This window comes from Rhinopithecus roxellana, chromosome 7 (genome assembly GCF_007565055.1).
Source record: "Rhinopithecus roxellana isolate Shanxi Qingling chromosome 7, ASM756505v1, whole genome shotgun sequence".
Classification (NCBI taxonomy): domain Eukaryota; kingdom Metazoa; phylum Chordata; class Mammalia; order Primates; family Cercopithecidae; genus Rhinopithecus; species Rhinopithecus roxellana.
Window position 1 is genome coordinate 126584914 of NC_044555.1, and position 16587 is coordinate 126601500.

The 16587-nt window shown below is 41.2% G+C and overlaps 1 long non-coding RNA gene across 1 annotated transcript in view; it reads right to left on the minus strand.

Annotated features, from left to right (window-relative positions):
* The window catches only part of LOC115898720, a 79117-nt gene that overhangs the window by 22963 nt on the left and 39567 nt on the right, over positions 1-16587 (minus strand). The window contains exons 7-9 of the long non-coding RNA XR_004058408.1: positions 8806-8840; positions 3581-3703; positions 1359-1425 (exon numbers count right to left, since the gene is read on the minus strand). This is a non-coding gene — a long non-coding RNA (uncharacterized LOC115898720). The remainder of the gene's footprint in view (positions 1-1358; positions 1426-3580; positions 3704-8805; positions 8841-16587) is intronic.

The window sequence follows — 16587 nt, forward strand, 5'->3', positions numbered from 1 at the left end:
GCCTGGCCAAATCTTTAAGACACTCCTGAATGCCAATAGCATCTATGTCTACAGACCATCACTCAACTCAACTGTAACCAGCTGGGGGAAGTGCTAGGTATAGTCAAGGATGTCACAAAAGCCAGGTCCCTTATCCTGGAATGCCTGCCTGAATCCTCAGAGGCCAGGAGAAGTCCTACCTGAAGAAGCTCTTGACTGGAAGGTCACACTACAGTACCAGACTAACATTATATCCTTTTTTAAAAGATTCAGATACTGAGATAATAAACAGTGAAAAAGAATGTCATGGGGAACAAGTCACCCATACAATTTTAGCCACCCTTGTTGATTTTTCAATTATGAGTCATGGAGTATCTGGAGGTCTCCACACCTAAGGGTGGATATCTTCATGAAGAACTAGCTTTGAAGCTGGTATACAGAACACTCGCTAGGATGAGATAAATACTGGTTTGCTCAGGACTAAACAATGCCATCCTTCTCAGAAAATGTCCAACGGAAAAAAGCCACCTATCTGCCCTCCTTGAGAGAACTGAGATTACCATCAGTGTCCTCTTATGAGAAAAGACTTTCCCATGAACTTATAAAGTCACAGATAATCCTGGCTTGTGGGCTTAGATAATTGCTTAGGCTTTCCATTACATTCTTATTTCCTCGATGCAGCTGGCTCAGTCCTGGTCCCTCACTCACCAGATACTTCACTAAGACTTTGCGTTTGTCCATTGCTTCTGCCAGACCTCAAGGTAGGTAGGAATGCCAACTTGTGCCTTGGGCCTGTTCAGCCTCCACTGGCTATTCCTTCCGTGACTGCCAGGGTTTACGTGGAGGAAATGCTCACAGTTTCAGATGCTATGAAACTATTTCCGCACGATGGCAGTATTGCCCGAAAAAAGCCAAGTAGCTCTAGGCGCTCCTCTCCCGCCCATCACGTTTGAAAAAAATGCCATGAAGGGACAAAGATACTAGAAATTAAAACTATTTAACACTTTGCTTGACTTGCATGAACGTATATTCCACTCAGCATTTTGCTTTTGGCTTCCATTGGATTTTTTTTTTTTTTTTTTTTTTTTTGAGACGCAGTTTCTCTCTTGTTGCCCAGGCTGAAGTGCAGCGGCGCAGTCTCGGCTCACTGAAACCTCTGCCTCCCGGGTTCAAGTAATTCTCCTGCCTCAGCCTCCCAAGTAGCTGGGATTACAGGGACGCACCACCACGCCCGGCTGGTTTTTGTATTTTTAGCAGAGACGGGTGTCACCATGTTGACAAGGATGGTCGGGAACTCCTGACCTCAGATGAGCCGCCCACCTCGTAATCCCACCACGTCTGGCCCCATTGGATATTAAACTGAGATCTAATCCACTCACCCTCATCAAACATCTCTTTTCAAGAACTCAGTATTGGCCGGGCAAGATCGCTCCATTGCACTCCAGCCTGGGTGACAGAAAGAGAATTGGTCTCAAAAAAAAAAAAAAGAAAGAAAGAAAAGAAAAGGAAAAGAACTCAGTACCCGCACAACCAAGTCTTCCCCTTTCTGCTTTTTCACTCAGCATCATATCTGAAGTGTTTTATAATGATATCAAAATGTCTTGTAGTATCGGGGGCAGACTTCAGGGATCCATGCCTAGGGAAACAAACCAAAAAAAAAAAAAAAAAAAAAAGCAGCAACACATGTTTACCTCTAAGGTCTTGGAGAAGAGCAAATCTAAGCACCAGGCCATGTGGTTCTTGTCCTGACTCTCTACCCAGGTTCCCTGGGAGTTCTACTCTATGTTCTGACCTAGGCATTAGGTCTTACATGTTGAGGGGAAGGCCGCGATTGCTATTTAGTGGAGCTCTAAGATAAGGGTCCAGATGGCTCTTAAGCTTGACTGACACACACAACCCTTCTTGAATGTACACAAATACAGAAATGACTATAAATGCTAATCAGATGGATCACAGGATTTTGTTTCATGGTTTCATTATTTAATAATTGGTACAGAAATATTTTCCAGTGTCATGAAATGGCAATGGCCTACAACCATGTCCTATGACTTTGCTGTGTATGTGTCTTACTGTTTTTCCATTAGGATTCAATCCTGTATTTTCTCATTAGTAGAAAAGACGTGGAATTTGCAAAGAAGTAAAAAGAAACTATGTGCTGATCAAAAGAAAAGCAATGTCATAAAACTGTGTATTAAACATTGATAACTTTTTCCATATTTTGTCCCACTTTCAATACACAGATAAAAGTTCTACATATATATATGCGAACACCACAGTAAATTTACATTTAAATTGGATTTAGCAATCTAAAAAACATCATGTTTTAGAGTGAAAATTTTCACATGTGATTCTTGAACAGTTTTTGACATTGTTATAAAAAATTTGCAATATCTGGATTTTAAACAATAAAATATTTGCAAAGAATTACTCAATTGGTTGAGTTGTTAAGAAAGAAGTTCTCAGCCAGGTGCAGTGACTCACGCCTGTAATCCTAGCACTTTGGGAAACCGAGATGGGCAGATTGCCTGAGCTCAGGAGTTCAAGACCAGCCTGGGCAACATGGTGAGATGCCATCTCTACTAAAATACAAAAAAAAAAAGAAACAGCTGGGAGTGGTGCAGGCGCCTGTAATCTCAGCTACGCGGGAGGCTGAGGCACAAGAATTGCTTGAACCCATAAGGCAGAGGTTGCAGTGAGCCAGGAGTGTGCTACTGCACTCCAGCCTGTGCAACAAAATGAAAACCTAAAAATCTACCTATATATACATGAAAACATATATAAATACATATTATATATAATTATGTATTATACATACTTATACCTCAGAATTAGTTTTTAATTCTTCTCAAATTTTTATCCCTAATTCTTACCTTAAATTTTATCTTTAAAATCTCAAAAGAAATATAACAAAATTCAATAAATGATAGTTGAGATAGGCATCTCTCACATTCCGTCACCTAGATGTGTAACCTAAGAAAACTTTAAGATGGAAGTATTCACACCACTCACATGCAGCTACATTTCATTAATGTCTGTCTTAATATAAATATGAATTAATGGTAAAAATTTGTTGGCCAATACTATCATATTCAAACATGTACTCACTGTAACACTGACCATGATTTGAAATATATGGCATTAGGCTGGGTATGATGGCTCACAACTGTAATCCCAGCACTTTGGGAGGCCGAGGCGGGCAGATCACACGAGGTCAGGAGTTCGAGACCAGCCTGGCCAACATGGTGAAACCCTGTCTCTACTAAAAATTCAAAAATTAGCTGGGCGTGGTTGCAGGTGCCTGTAGTCCCAGCTACTTGGGAGGCTGAGGCAGGAGAATCGCTTGATACTGGGAGGCGGAGGTTGCAGCGAGCCGAGATAGCAACACTGCACGCCAGCCCGGGCGACAGCGAGACTGTCTCAAAAAAAAATAAAAAATAAAATATATGGCATTGGGTGGGTGTGGTGGCTCACAACTGTAATCCCAGCACTTTGGGAGGCTGAGGCAGGTGTATCATTTGAGCCCAAGAGTGTGAGACCAGCCCAGGCAATGTAGTGAGACCCTGGCTCTACAAAACATAGCCAGACACACAGTGGTGTGTACCTGTAGTTCAAGTTACTTGGAAGTCTGAGTTGAGAGGATTACTTCAGCCCAGGGAGGTCGATGGTGCAGTGAGCCACGATCATGCCACTGTATTCCAGTCTCGGTGATAGGGTGAAAGCCTGTCTAAAATATATATATGTCATTTAAAAACTGTGTATATGTCGAGACAGATATGATACAGATACACAGTCCCACATACATTTTACTTTCAAAATAATTCAATGTATACTGTTTGTAATTTTGTACAAAATCTTTAGAACACCTTATAATATCTGCATGAATCTATATTCAATATATACTTTTGAGGGCTTGAGTTTTCTTATATTTTACTCTAGAAGAACTTTAAGAAATTATAATTCGAAAAATATATGGTAGGTCAAATATAGTGAGATGAAGTAATTTAAAATGTCTGGGCCATGTGTTATCATCTGTTGACGATGCACATACAAAGTGGCACCGGTGCTCACCTAAGTAACGCCAGAGACGTCTGGAAGTCTAAGTTTGGACCCCACAAGAGGACGCTCTGGAAGATCCTCTAGATCTCAAACTCTCCAAAGAGGATGCTTTCTGCAGAGGTTCTAAGGTGTAGTATTAAGCCATCCTTGGTCCTTGGAATTTTCTCTCAGAGTTGTAATGTTCCTTGGTCCCAAAATTGTTTAGAATCTGAAGTTTACTGTTTAATGGAAAAGCAGAATGGCGTTGCATGTAACCAGGCTTTTGTGCTGCTGTTCTAAGTAGGGGGCCTGGTTAACGTGTGACGCCTTCCTTTGATAGTTTGGCCCCAGCGATCCTTGTTGGAGTCTGGGGAGGTTTAGACTTTAAAAATCAAACCCCCATGGAGACTGCTTTACCCAGAATTTTGGTTCACAGCTTTTATTGGATTATCTGTTGGGGCAAAGTAAAACCGGCAAGCTTGTATTGCTATCTCATAGCTAAGGTTGCAAGCTATTGGAGCCTGCAGCTCCCACGTGAGGGGAAAAGGAAGAAGTCCTCCCTTACAAAGAGAATTCACAAACTTGGAAGAAGCAATCTACACAAGATGTGCAGATCTCAACAGAAGGACACCGGAAACATAAAAAAGCAAGGAAACGGGATGCCTCCAAAGGAACCCAGTAATTCTCTAGCAACAGATCCCTATCCAAAACAAATTGAAGAAATATCAGATAGAGAATTGTGCATACTGATTTTAACCAAGATTAGGGGATACAAGAGACGTCTGAAAAAGAAAGGAGCAAACTGACAAGCAATTCTGGATATGGTTGACGTAATTACCAACCAGATACGGAGTTTTCTAGGACACACAGCAAATGTGGAACTGAAGAAATCATAGGATGAAAATACAAAGTACACTCAAAAGCTTCAATGATAGAGTAGATCAAGCAGAAAAAACCCTCAGAACTTAAAATCTGAAGCCTTTTTCTTAATTCAAACATTTAAGGGGTTGTACTCTGGCCATTCGTGTGAACAAAATCTGCTGGGTTAATTGGTTTGTTTTTTTTTCTTTTCTTTTCTTTTTTTGAAACAGAGTCTCACTCTGTCATGCAGGCTAGAGTGCAGTGGTACGATCTCGGGTCACTGCAATCTCCACCTCCCAGATTCAAGCAATTCTCTGGCCTCAGCCTCTCGAGTAGCTGGGATTACAGTTGCCCACCATCAAGCCCAGCTAATTTTTTGTATTTTCAGTAGAGATGGTGTTTCACCATCTTAGCCAGGCTGGTCTTGAACTCCTGACCTCATGATCCACCAGCCTCAGCCTCCCAAAGTGCTGGGATTACAGGCGTGAGCCACTGCATTCGGCCACTGGGTTAATTGTTATACTGGGGTCTTGGATAATCATTAAAGGTGAAATAAAATTTTTAAAAAAGTATTGGTGGAATAAAAATAGAAATGCCTTCAGAATTGTTGACATGCATTTTGTCTGAATTTTATGTTTGTCTTTGCCAGATATTTTATTTATTTATTTATTTATTTATTTATTTATTTATTGAGATGGAGTTCTCTATTGCCCAGGCTGCAGTGCAACGGTGCAATCTCGGCTCACTGCAACCTCTGCCTCCCAGGTTCAAGCAATTCTCCTGTCTCATCTTCCCAAGTAGCTGGGATTGCAGGTGCCTACTACCACACTCGGTTATTTTTGTATTTGTCGTAGAGATGGGATTGCACCATGCTGGCCAGGCTGGTCTGGACCTCAGGTGATCTGTGGCTTCAGTCTCCCACTGTCTTTGCTGGATATTTTTAAATGTCGGTGTTAATTCAAGTTGGGGGCTTGGGGCGAGCCTGCCTCCCATTCTGTTCAAAGTCTCACTGAGATAAATGCATATGTGATTGCTTCCCTTGGAAAAGCTAATCACAAACTCAAAGGATGCAACCCTTTGTCTCCCACCTGTGATCTAAAATCTCCCAAGCTTCCTCCTCTCCAGTTGTCCTGTCTTGTTTGTTTTACATATGTTGATTGATGTCTCATGTCTCCCTTATTAAAAGGAAAAATAAGTACGGTGAATGAGATAAATGTTTTAGATAAATTTTTGTGTAAATTGAAATCTTAAAGTTATTTTTTATGCTCATTTACTATCTGGGTCATTTTCAATTAAGACAGGGTTGTGATATGGGGAAACATGTTGCTAAAATTGTGGAATTGTTCTTATCTATAAATGCCTATATCTGATAGTTCAGGATTTAGTGCTGTTTAGGGTTTCACTGACATTTTACGTTACTAAGGATAAAAATTTTAGTTATCAAGTAATTTTGTATACAAAATGGGCCAGAAAGGGTTATGTTATTAGTGGAAACATAATAATTGTGTCTAATTCAGAAGTTGTCTAAATTTTGTTCAAATTACAGTTTTGAAAAGATTATTTATGAAACAATGTAGTAAGGAATCATAAGTAGGGAAGAAAGTTGTGGAAAAGTTTAAATAATAAAATATTCTTTAAAACCTGAGAGAATTGGAGACATCTGGCTAATGAACATTTTCATAGCTAAAGTTCTTAGTCTTCATTAAAGTAAAATAAGAAATATTAAACAAATGTATCAGCAGCCTGGAGTGGTGGCTCACACCTTTCATCTCAGCACTTTGGGAGGCAGACGCGATTGGATCACCTGAGGCCGAGAGTTCAAGACCAGCCTTACCAACATGGAGAAATCCCATCTCTACCAAAAATACAAAATTAGCCAGGCATGGTGGTGCATGCCTGTAATCCCAGCTACTCGGGAGGCTAAGGCAGGAGAATCCCTTGAACCCGGGGGCAGAGGTTGTGGTGAGCCGAGATCGTGCCATTGTACTCCAGCCTGGCCAACAAGAGTGAAATTCCGTCTCAAAAACAAACAAACAAAAAGTATCAGCAGTTTGACAATTCTTTTTTTTAATATAGGTAAGCATGAAGCTGGAATTAGTGTGAAGCCAAATTTCACATACATGCTTGCATTGCTTCACGCTATGTTGAAGGGGCATCCGCCACCATGCCCGGCTAATTTTGTATTTTTGGTAGAGATGGGGTGTCTCCATGTTGGTCAGGCTGGTCTTGAATTCCCGACCTTAGGTGATCCACCTGCCTCGGCCTCCCAAAGTGCTGAGATTACAGGCATGAGCCACTGCGCCGTTTGGCATGGATACTGCGGGAGTACGTACTGGTCATGTGCCTAAAGTACATTTCTTAATTGTACAGAATGTATAATGATATTGGTGAACTTAAGGATATTGAATTGTGTATCAGGAATTAATGGAGCACACCAGCTTTTTATCCATAAACTAACTTTTTGGATTTTAGGCTTCCTGATATCTTAAGTGTGTCGAGTATACTCTCACAAACAGAATTTGAGTCATATTTCTCTCTCTCTGGCTAGTTTCTCCAAAATTTGTAAACTATGAATATTCTTAATTCATGGCAATGTGTTTGCTTGCATACAGTCAAGCAGGGTCGCCAGGGTCACTCAGGGAGAGAGAACCCAGAAACCTGGCATGTGGGCAAAAGGGTAAGAATTTCTTACCAGTCAGTTTCTGGCCTCTATCTCTCTGTGCAAACTGGTTAATCTCCTCTCAAGTTTTAAATTACTTGGTTTAATAATAAAAAGAACTTAAATCAAATATTTTGTCAGAAAAGTGGAGAGTGTAATGGCTTTTAGTTCACAGAACGTTAGCAATCTTTGGGATATAAAGATGGTTTTATAGATTATTGGTAGGCCAGGTGTGGTGGCTCAGGCCTGTAATCCCATCACTTTGGGAGCCTGAGGCAGGCGGATCACCTGAGGTCAGGAGTCCGAGAGCAACCTGACCAACATGGTGAAACCCCATCTCTACTAAAAATACAAAAATTAGCAGGGTGTGGTGGCAGGAGCCTGTAATCCCAGCTACTTGGGAGGCTGAGACATGAGAATCGCTTGAATCTAGGAGGCGGAGGTTGCAGTGAGCCCAGATTCCGCCATTGCACTCCAGCCTGGGTGACAGAGCGAGACTCCATCTAAAAAAAAAAAATACAAAATTAGTTGGGCATGGTGGCTCATGCCTGTAATCCCAGCTACTCGGGAGGTTGAGGCAGTAGAATTGCTTGAACCTGGGAAGCAGAGGTTGTGGTGAACCGAGATCGTGTCATTGCACTCCAGCCTGGGCAACAAGAGGGAAACTCCATCTCAAAAAAAAAAAAAAAAAATATATATATATATATATATATTGGTCAGATGCACGGCTTGCTAAGCGTTTTCACGTTACAAACTGCTTTTTGGATTTTGAGAACTGTCTGTCTTGACTGCTTCACAATTGGTGACACCTGGGGACATATGAAACTAACCACACCCTTAACTTGACAAGCCTTGGCTGCACTTAGCACACAAGTAAAGCAATTTACCATGTTTTACTTTAAGGGTAAAATTCCTAGGAATTAATTGAAACTACTGGAAATAGATTTACATGCTAGGTGTGTAAAAACAGCAAAATGTGTTTTTATAGTAAAAGGTTAAAAGAAGGCATGGAAATGTCAAGTTTTGCCTAGGGTTAAAGAATTGTTTTGAGTTAAATTAGGAAAAAGCTGAAGGTTCAAAGAAGAGGTGGAAGAATTGTGGAAATTAGTCTTGCAGAAGAGGTTCTCTGTGTGAACATTTTGACTAAATTCAAAAGGGTTATAAAAGGTTTTTGCTTCTTTAAAATTTCTGAGCCATCATTTTGGCAAAACAAATAACTTGTAGTAATCTGGAATTCCCAAAATCAAACTTCAGTTTCAAAATTGTCTTACCTGGCACCTGGCCTTTGGAATACTTCAGAGGTCCCCTGAAGTGTCCAGAAAAGAGAGGTAAACAAGATTATTTGACATGTTTAGGTACATGGTGTTAAATACAGTGAGTTCTAAATTTCTCTTCAAAGAATCAGTATGTATGTTCAGTTCTTTGTATTCCATTTTAAAGTTTAACTTCCTCATTCTCCTTGTCTCCTTGCCCCTAGTTTCAGTAAACAACCTTTTCCATCAGTTCTAATCAGTAGTTCACATCTGTTCCTCTGGTCACCTGCTCTGTCCTGAGTCACCCCAGTCACCTGCTCTGACCTGTCACATTTAGTCATGTGTTCCATAAACATCCTTCCCACTGAAGCTGCTCACCCCGCCATTCTGGTTCTTACCCCTGCTCTCTTTAAAATAACTAGTCGGAATTAGCTTAGACTGTACGGTCCAACCCTAGCCTATAGGGCAATGACACAACAGTAGGGGCTACCTGCGTCAGGGGTAAGAACCCCTTCCGCTCCCCTGTTCAGGTGTGCTCTCGCCATTGCTCCATCTGTGAGATGCACCCTTCTATAGAAGAAAAATTGCCTTGCTGAGAAAATTCATGTTTGAGTGCTATTTCTTCTGCAGCACTGAAAATTTATTTCAAACAATGGGATGGCCAAAATGATGCTCAATCTTCTTTAGGTTATATTTTTTGTGAATAATATTAATATATATTCCAAAATTGTATGGGATTTCTAAAATTCTAATGTCTACACATATGCTACCAATAACAATTATAGTTATTATGCTGTTATTGTAAATTACAGAAATAACCAAATTTCCTCGTATAAAGCTACTAACTCAAGTAAATCAAATAATTAAATATCAAGAAAGTAGTGTTAAACCATCTAATACTAAAACTGTTTAAAATAGCTTATAACCAATGCTTGATCCCATATTCCTGGGAAAACAAAGTTTCAGGCACATTTGGTCACCTGGTTGGCCATTCAAACATTTTATAATGGGATATCATTCAATTGTCATTTCAATGCATGTTTTTTTGTTGCATTTTTCCCATGCAACAGAGCTGATGTTATAACAGTAGATTATTATGCTACAGTGTATTTTCACCAGGTTAATAAAAAAAAAGGCTTTTTATGGTTTGGATCTTCTGAGAACATCAGAAAAAGACTGTCCTTGCCATCCACACTACAATAAAAATTAGGGACGTTGAGCTTTGGGTTCATGGTCTCACAACTAAGAAGGGTCCCTCCACTCTTTTGGAACTGTGCACCCACTGGAACCCTTGAGGTAACGCTAACCAGGGAAATTTCTCCCAAGAAGAAGATGGCATCCTTGATGTGAATAGCTTTCCCAAGTTCACAGATTAAGACTTCTAGTGACATGAAACTCTTCTCTTTCAATGTTTTTTTCTTGCTTATGCTTCTGTGAACAACAGAAGTGGAAAAGTGTCTGTTATGTGCACTGATAGGGTGTACTTTTATTTGTGAAGGAGCTTGCAGCCAGCCTGCAAGTATAAGGTTACATGGATAACCTTATACTTTGATAGATAAAGGATAAAGGCCCAATATAGGTAAGAAACTTTACTGGTACATGCATTGCCTCATCATCAGTCAAAAGCAGAACATTGGTTCACTCCTCTTGGCCCATTTCATGGGTTGAAGAGAACATTGCCAGACAGCCTTCACTCTTCTCAAAGGGCATCATTTGTTAAGTCCTTTTTCCGTGATTTGCAGTGAAAGAAGCAATGATTGGAAATATATCCCTCATGACAGGTTCTATAGCAAATTCTACTGTAAAGGCTGCAGTTGCACAGTGATTCTAAATTATCTTGTGAAAGTTGAGATAGAATTGGCTAAACAGAAAAAGTATCTGTGCGGCGGCTGGTACTTGTGGCCTATGGGGAAATACATCAAATGAGGATTATAAAAATTCAGTGGGCCGGGCGCGGTGGCTCAAGCCTGTAATTCCAGCACTTTGGGAGGCCGAGACGGGCGGATCACGAGGTCAGGAGATCGAGACCATCCTGGCTAACACGGTGAAACCCCGTCTCTACTAAAAAAAAAAATACAAAAAGCTAGCCGGGCGAGGTGGCGAGCGCCTGTAGTCCCAGCTACTCGGGAGGCTGAGGCAGGAGAATGGCGTGAACCCGGGAGGCGGAGCTTGCAGTGAGCTGAGATCTGGCCACTGCACTCCAGCCTGGGCGATAGAGCGAGACTCCGTCTCAAAAAAAAAAAAAAAAAAAAAAAATTTCAGTGGAGGCCAGGCGTGGTGGTTTACGCCTGTAATCCCAGCATTTTGGGAGGCAGAAGTGGGCAGATTACAAAGTCAGGATATAGAGACTATCCTGGCTAACACGGTAAAACCCTGTCTCTAATAAAAATACAAAAAACTAGCCTGGTGTGGTGGCGGGAGCCTGTAGTCCCAGCTATTCAGGAGGCTGAGGTAGGAGAATGGCGTGAACCCGGGAGGCGTAGCTTGCAGTGAGCCGAGATCGCACCACTGCACTCCAGCCTGAGCGACAGAGCGAGACTCCATCTCAAAAAAAAAAAAAAAAAATTCAGTGTTTGGGGATTGATGAAGAAATTGCTTCATTAAGTGAGTAAACTCTTTATCTAGCTCATTCTTTGATCTGTTTGCTTTTAGGAGGTTTGGTTTATGGGGATCTTGGGTAAGGGCATACTCCAAACTCTTGGGATATCCTCCCAATAGTCATAATCATAGTCTCCCTGGTGTGCTGCATTCTCTCAAAGGTTTTAAATGCTTGCATGCAGCCTTCTCTAGAATGAAATATAGTTTCTTTTCAACTGGAATAACAAGAGCCAAAAGAATGTGCAACCATGAGGACACCGTAACCTATATATGACATGCTGAGAATGAAAACCCAAAATGATAGTAACCAACAGTGGTGCTAAGGCACTAAGTTTTGGTCACACTCTCACTCTAAGCGAAAACCTGAATAAAGGGGAATTTTTTAAACAAACTTCTGGGAGGTGATTGTTTTGGACTGAGCTCAGGCACTAGGCCGCAACAAACCAAACCAAACCAAACCAAAATGGAGTCACTCCTGCTAAAACTTTAGGGAAACGCATAGATTCTACAAGAGGACGCCATGATGGCGTAGTCCGTCTTGAAACGATTTCCTCACGGTGGCAGTAGTGCTCCACATTTTCAATCAAGCCCTGTCTTGGCGCCCTTTTCTCCCGCCCTTTGTGTATGAAAAAACGCCACCCAGAGATAAAGGCGCCACTGAACATGGATTCCTGGAGATTTGTCCAGTTTGTTGCAACCTGGTCTTGTGACCCGTAGAGGGTCAGGATTGCAAGTTGTCCAGGTTCTTGGCGTTTTGAATAAATAATTGCACAAAATGCCCAACAAAGGAAAGCAAGAATGAAACAACAAAAGACTGAAAGCATGGGTTTACTCAAAACGAAAGTACACGCCACAGTATGGGAGATGGCCTCAGCAGAGGCTCAAGGACCTGGATACAGAATCTTCTTTGGTTCAAATACCCCCTAGAAGTTTCCCATTGGCCACTTCATGCTCACCTCATGTAAGTGAAATGGTCGCCCGAAATCAGTCTGATTGGTTGCAGAAATGAGCCAACCAGAGGCTAAAGTTAATTTACAAAGGTCACACTCCTGTGCAAACATCTGATTGGTTGCAAAAGAAACCAATCAGAGGCTAGGGTGAAGTTACAAAGTTATACTTCTATGCAAAGGAACACTAGGCCAGAAATCAGTCTAATTTGTTGCCACAGCCAGTTTTCCATCTGTAGTGCAGAAAAGGTGAAGGGGAATAGTCTCTGGTCCTTTTGTCACTTAGGCATTGAAAGTTAGGGTTTTCGCTTCAATTTAGTTCTAGGAAGTCAACGTAAAACAGCCTTAGGTCCCCTGCCTCCAGACCCTATTACCCTATTCTCCTGCTTCAGCTCCCCGCTGACAGGTGATCCTCATAAATCTTTATGTGAGGCAGAGGGACTGAAGGGCTTTCTTCTGTAACTGCTTCGTGCTGATCTGGGGCATAGTCCCTACCTGTTGGAAATCACAGAACTCTCACTATGCTTTATCTAGTGGAGGCAGGGTAGTTTCTTGATGGCCAGGGGTGGTGTCTTCACCTGAAACCGGCTGGAACCCTGGTTGCATGATCATCTGAAGCTTGATGGTCTCTAGGCGAGAGGAAATGAATTTTGCTACAATATTTAATGGGAACTTCAGGGGGTTGATACCTATGCTGTCAGAAATGTTTGTTATAGAGATATGCAGGTTGCAACAAACTGGACAAATCTCTAGGAATCCATGTTCAGTGGCGCCTTTATCTCTGGGTGGCGTTTTTTCATACACAAAGGGCGGGAGAAAAGGGCGCCAAGACAGGGCTTGATTGAAAATATGGAGCACTACTGCCACCGTGAGGAAATCGTTTCAAGACGGACTACGCCATCATGGCGTCTTTCCCGGGAAACTTCCCTATGGGGAAAAGGCTGATCTGTGAGCTTGGACCCCAGGCTGTCTTCTTGCCTTCTCTAAGGCCTGAAAAGAGACAGGGACATTAGCGGTATCTTGGTGTAGACTCTGGAGAGTGCGGGGTTTGGAGTGAACCAGCAACTGCCAGGAGGTACTAGCACAGGAAGTAGTGGAGCGGAAACTTCGTTCCCCCTGGTGTGGGCAGGACAGTAGCAACCCAGTCAAACACACATGGAGGCTCTTGTGGGCATCTGTCTCCTCTACCTGCCCTTTGCAGCAAGAGTCAGCAGGCTTTCACGTGCTAGCATTTTGCTATGGGTCTTGGGGTCTCTGGGAGCATCAGTATCGCTCACAAGGAACACAGTTATTCCAAGGGAAGTTTACAGGATTTGCTGTTAGAACCTTCACTCACCAGGTTCTACAGCAAGGTAACGCCAATGTCCATGTCTCTTTTAAGGCCTTAGACGAGAAGGCAAGGACGCTGAGCATGGAGTCCAAGCCTCTTCCACCTCCCCACATACCAGACCTTCCGCAACTGGTAGTCCTTACAATAACGCTGTAATGGCGTAGGGATTCGTTAAATGACATCCTCGCGATGGCAGTAGTGCACCAGATATGCCAGAAAACCCTGTCTTGGCGCCCTCTTCTCCCGCCCTTCCTGTCTGAAAAAACGCGACGCACAGACACAGGTACAACCAAACATGGATGCCTTCTATTTTGCCCAGTTTGGAGCCTGCTGGTCTTACTGCTGCTCCTTTTCATTTTGTTTTCCACTTGAAATCAAACCGAGGCGTAAAGCACTAGTCCTCATCAGGAATCCAGTTCTTTCAGAAATTAAATATCCTCCTGACCTACTCTGTGTGGGTTTGATTTACTTCAGAGTTACAGGTCCAGTAATTTCCGAAGCATCAAACTGTCTCCTTCAGGGAATAAATTCAGTGGACGAACACACAAAAAAGAGAAACGGGACCGGGCGCGGTGGCTCACGCCTTTAATCCCAGCACTTTGGGAGGCCGAGGCTGGCGGATCACCCGAGGTCAGGAGTTCGAGACCATTATGGGCAACATGGCAAAAATCCTGTCTCTACTAAAAATACAAAAATTAGCTGGGCATGGTGGCACATGCCTGTAAACCCAGCTACTTGGGAGGCTGAGGCAGGAGAATCACTCGAACCTGGGAGGGGGAGGTTGTAGCAAGTGGAGGGCGTGCAATTGCTCTCCGGCCTTGGCAACAGAGTGAGAGTGTCTCACAAAAAAAAAAAAAAAAAAAAAAAAGAAAAAAAAAAAGAAGGAAAGAAAGAAAAGAGAGAGAGAGAGAAAAGGGCTGAAGGCTTGGAAAAGATCTCCAGCAAACAATTTAAAAATCCCAGAGGTCTTTGCCCTGGCTCCCCTGTCAGGCATCCAGGGAATTCTTCCTATTCTAAGAGCCTTATGTGATGCATTGTAGGCAACACTTTGGCATGAGCCATTAGAGAGGAAACCAGGTGACGCTCCTTACTGCATGCCATATGTACTCCAATGCCATGATACTCATAGTACGTATGTTCAATTCCTGTCAAGGTGGCTCAGAGTTTCATCTCATGGTCTCATCATTTAACATCAAAACACAGCATGTGCACATGCCTTTACATATTCTTCAAGTATTTCCTGAGAATTTATGGGGTGTGTGTTTGTGTTTGTGTGTGTCTCTGAGAGTTTTATAATTGGTCTTTCAGGTATAAGGATTACAGTATTCTCCAACTAGTAAATTAAAGAATAATGCTTGACAAATATTAAGAAAAGTCCGTGTATTAATAACGTAGAAAACCGCTACCATACAACTTGTCAAGGTAACTCATGAACTTATGAATTATTTCCATGCATATCTTTCAATATGTGCATACATTAACTTCGTGCAAAAAGATAAATCTGTATAAAAGGTGGATTACTGTGTACACCATGGTTTGGATTAGACCAAGTGTGTATTTTAACGAACCTTTCAGATGCATTAATTCATTTGAATGTCACCAGTACTAAGTCTTATATGTCAACATTTCATGCCTTCAATATAAATAAAGGTAAATCTTAACATACGGCCTCAGGAAAATTACTTCAGTAAAGTAGACAATATCAGCTCTTTGATTTTTTTACAGCTACATCACTACATGTTTCTGAAAAAAAGTTCATGAAGAGACAAAGACATCAGAAATTATGGCTACCTAAAATTTTGCTCAATTTGTGTGAACAATTTCCACTCTTAACAATTTGCTTTTGGTTTCCACTGGATATTAAACTGAGATGTAATACATGCACCCTCATCAAGCATCTCATCTTTTTAAGAACTTCTTAAAGTTCTTAAACTTAGTTTCTGCACAACCAAGTCTTCCCATTTCTACTCTTTTTCACTCTGCATCATAACTGCAGTATTTTATTGTGATATCAAATAGTCTTGTAGTAATGGGGAGAGACCTTAGGTTTCCATGCCTAAGGAGAGAAGAATAAAAAAAGCTTACCTCTAAAGGCTTGGAGAAGAGCAAATCTAGTCACCAGGCCACGTGGTTCTTGTCCTGATTCTCTACTCAGGTTCCCTGGGAGTTTTACTCCATGTTCTGATCTAGTCAGTAGGCCTTATACGTTGAGGGGGAGGACGCTATTTAGTGGGGCACTAACATAAGGGTACGGATAGCTCTCAAGCCTGACAAGACACCCACAGCCCTACTTGAATAGACACAAACACAGGAATCACTGTAAATACTAATCAGATTGATCACAGGATTTTGTCTCATAGTTTCATTATTTAACATTGAATTAGAAATATTTTCCTGTGTCATTAAATAGCTGTCACTTAGAACTGTGCCCTATGACTTTCTTGTGTATGTGTCGTATTGTTTTTCAGTTAGGAATCAGTCCTATATTTTCTCATTAGTAACAAAGATGTGGAATTTGCAAAGAAGTTAAAAATAACCATGTACTGATCTCATAAAACTGTATTAAACAATTATCTTTGTTTCCATATTTCCACTCATTTTTTCAACACGCAGATAAAAAATTCTATATATACAAACACCACACTAAATTTACATTTTAATTGAATTTAGCTATATATAAGGTTGAAGAATTAAAAGTTTCACATCTGATTCCTGAGTTTTTTAAATTCTCATAAGAAAGTTGCAATATCTGAATTTTAGACAATAAAATATTTGCAAAAACTTCTTGATTGGACTATTCATCAAAACATAAGTTCTCCATTTTCACTTTTATATCTAAAATAGATATATATATATTTATACACACATAAAATAGAAATACATGTTTATATACAATATAAACATATGTATTATACATACTTATAC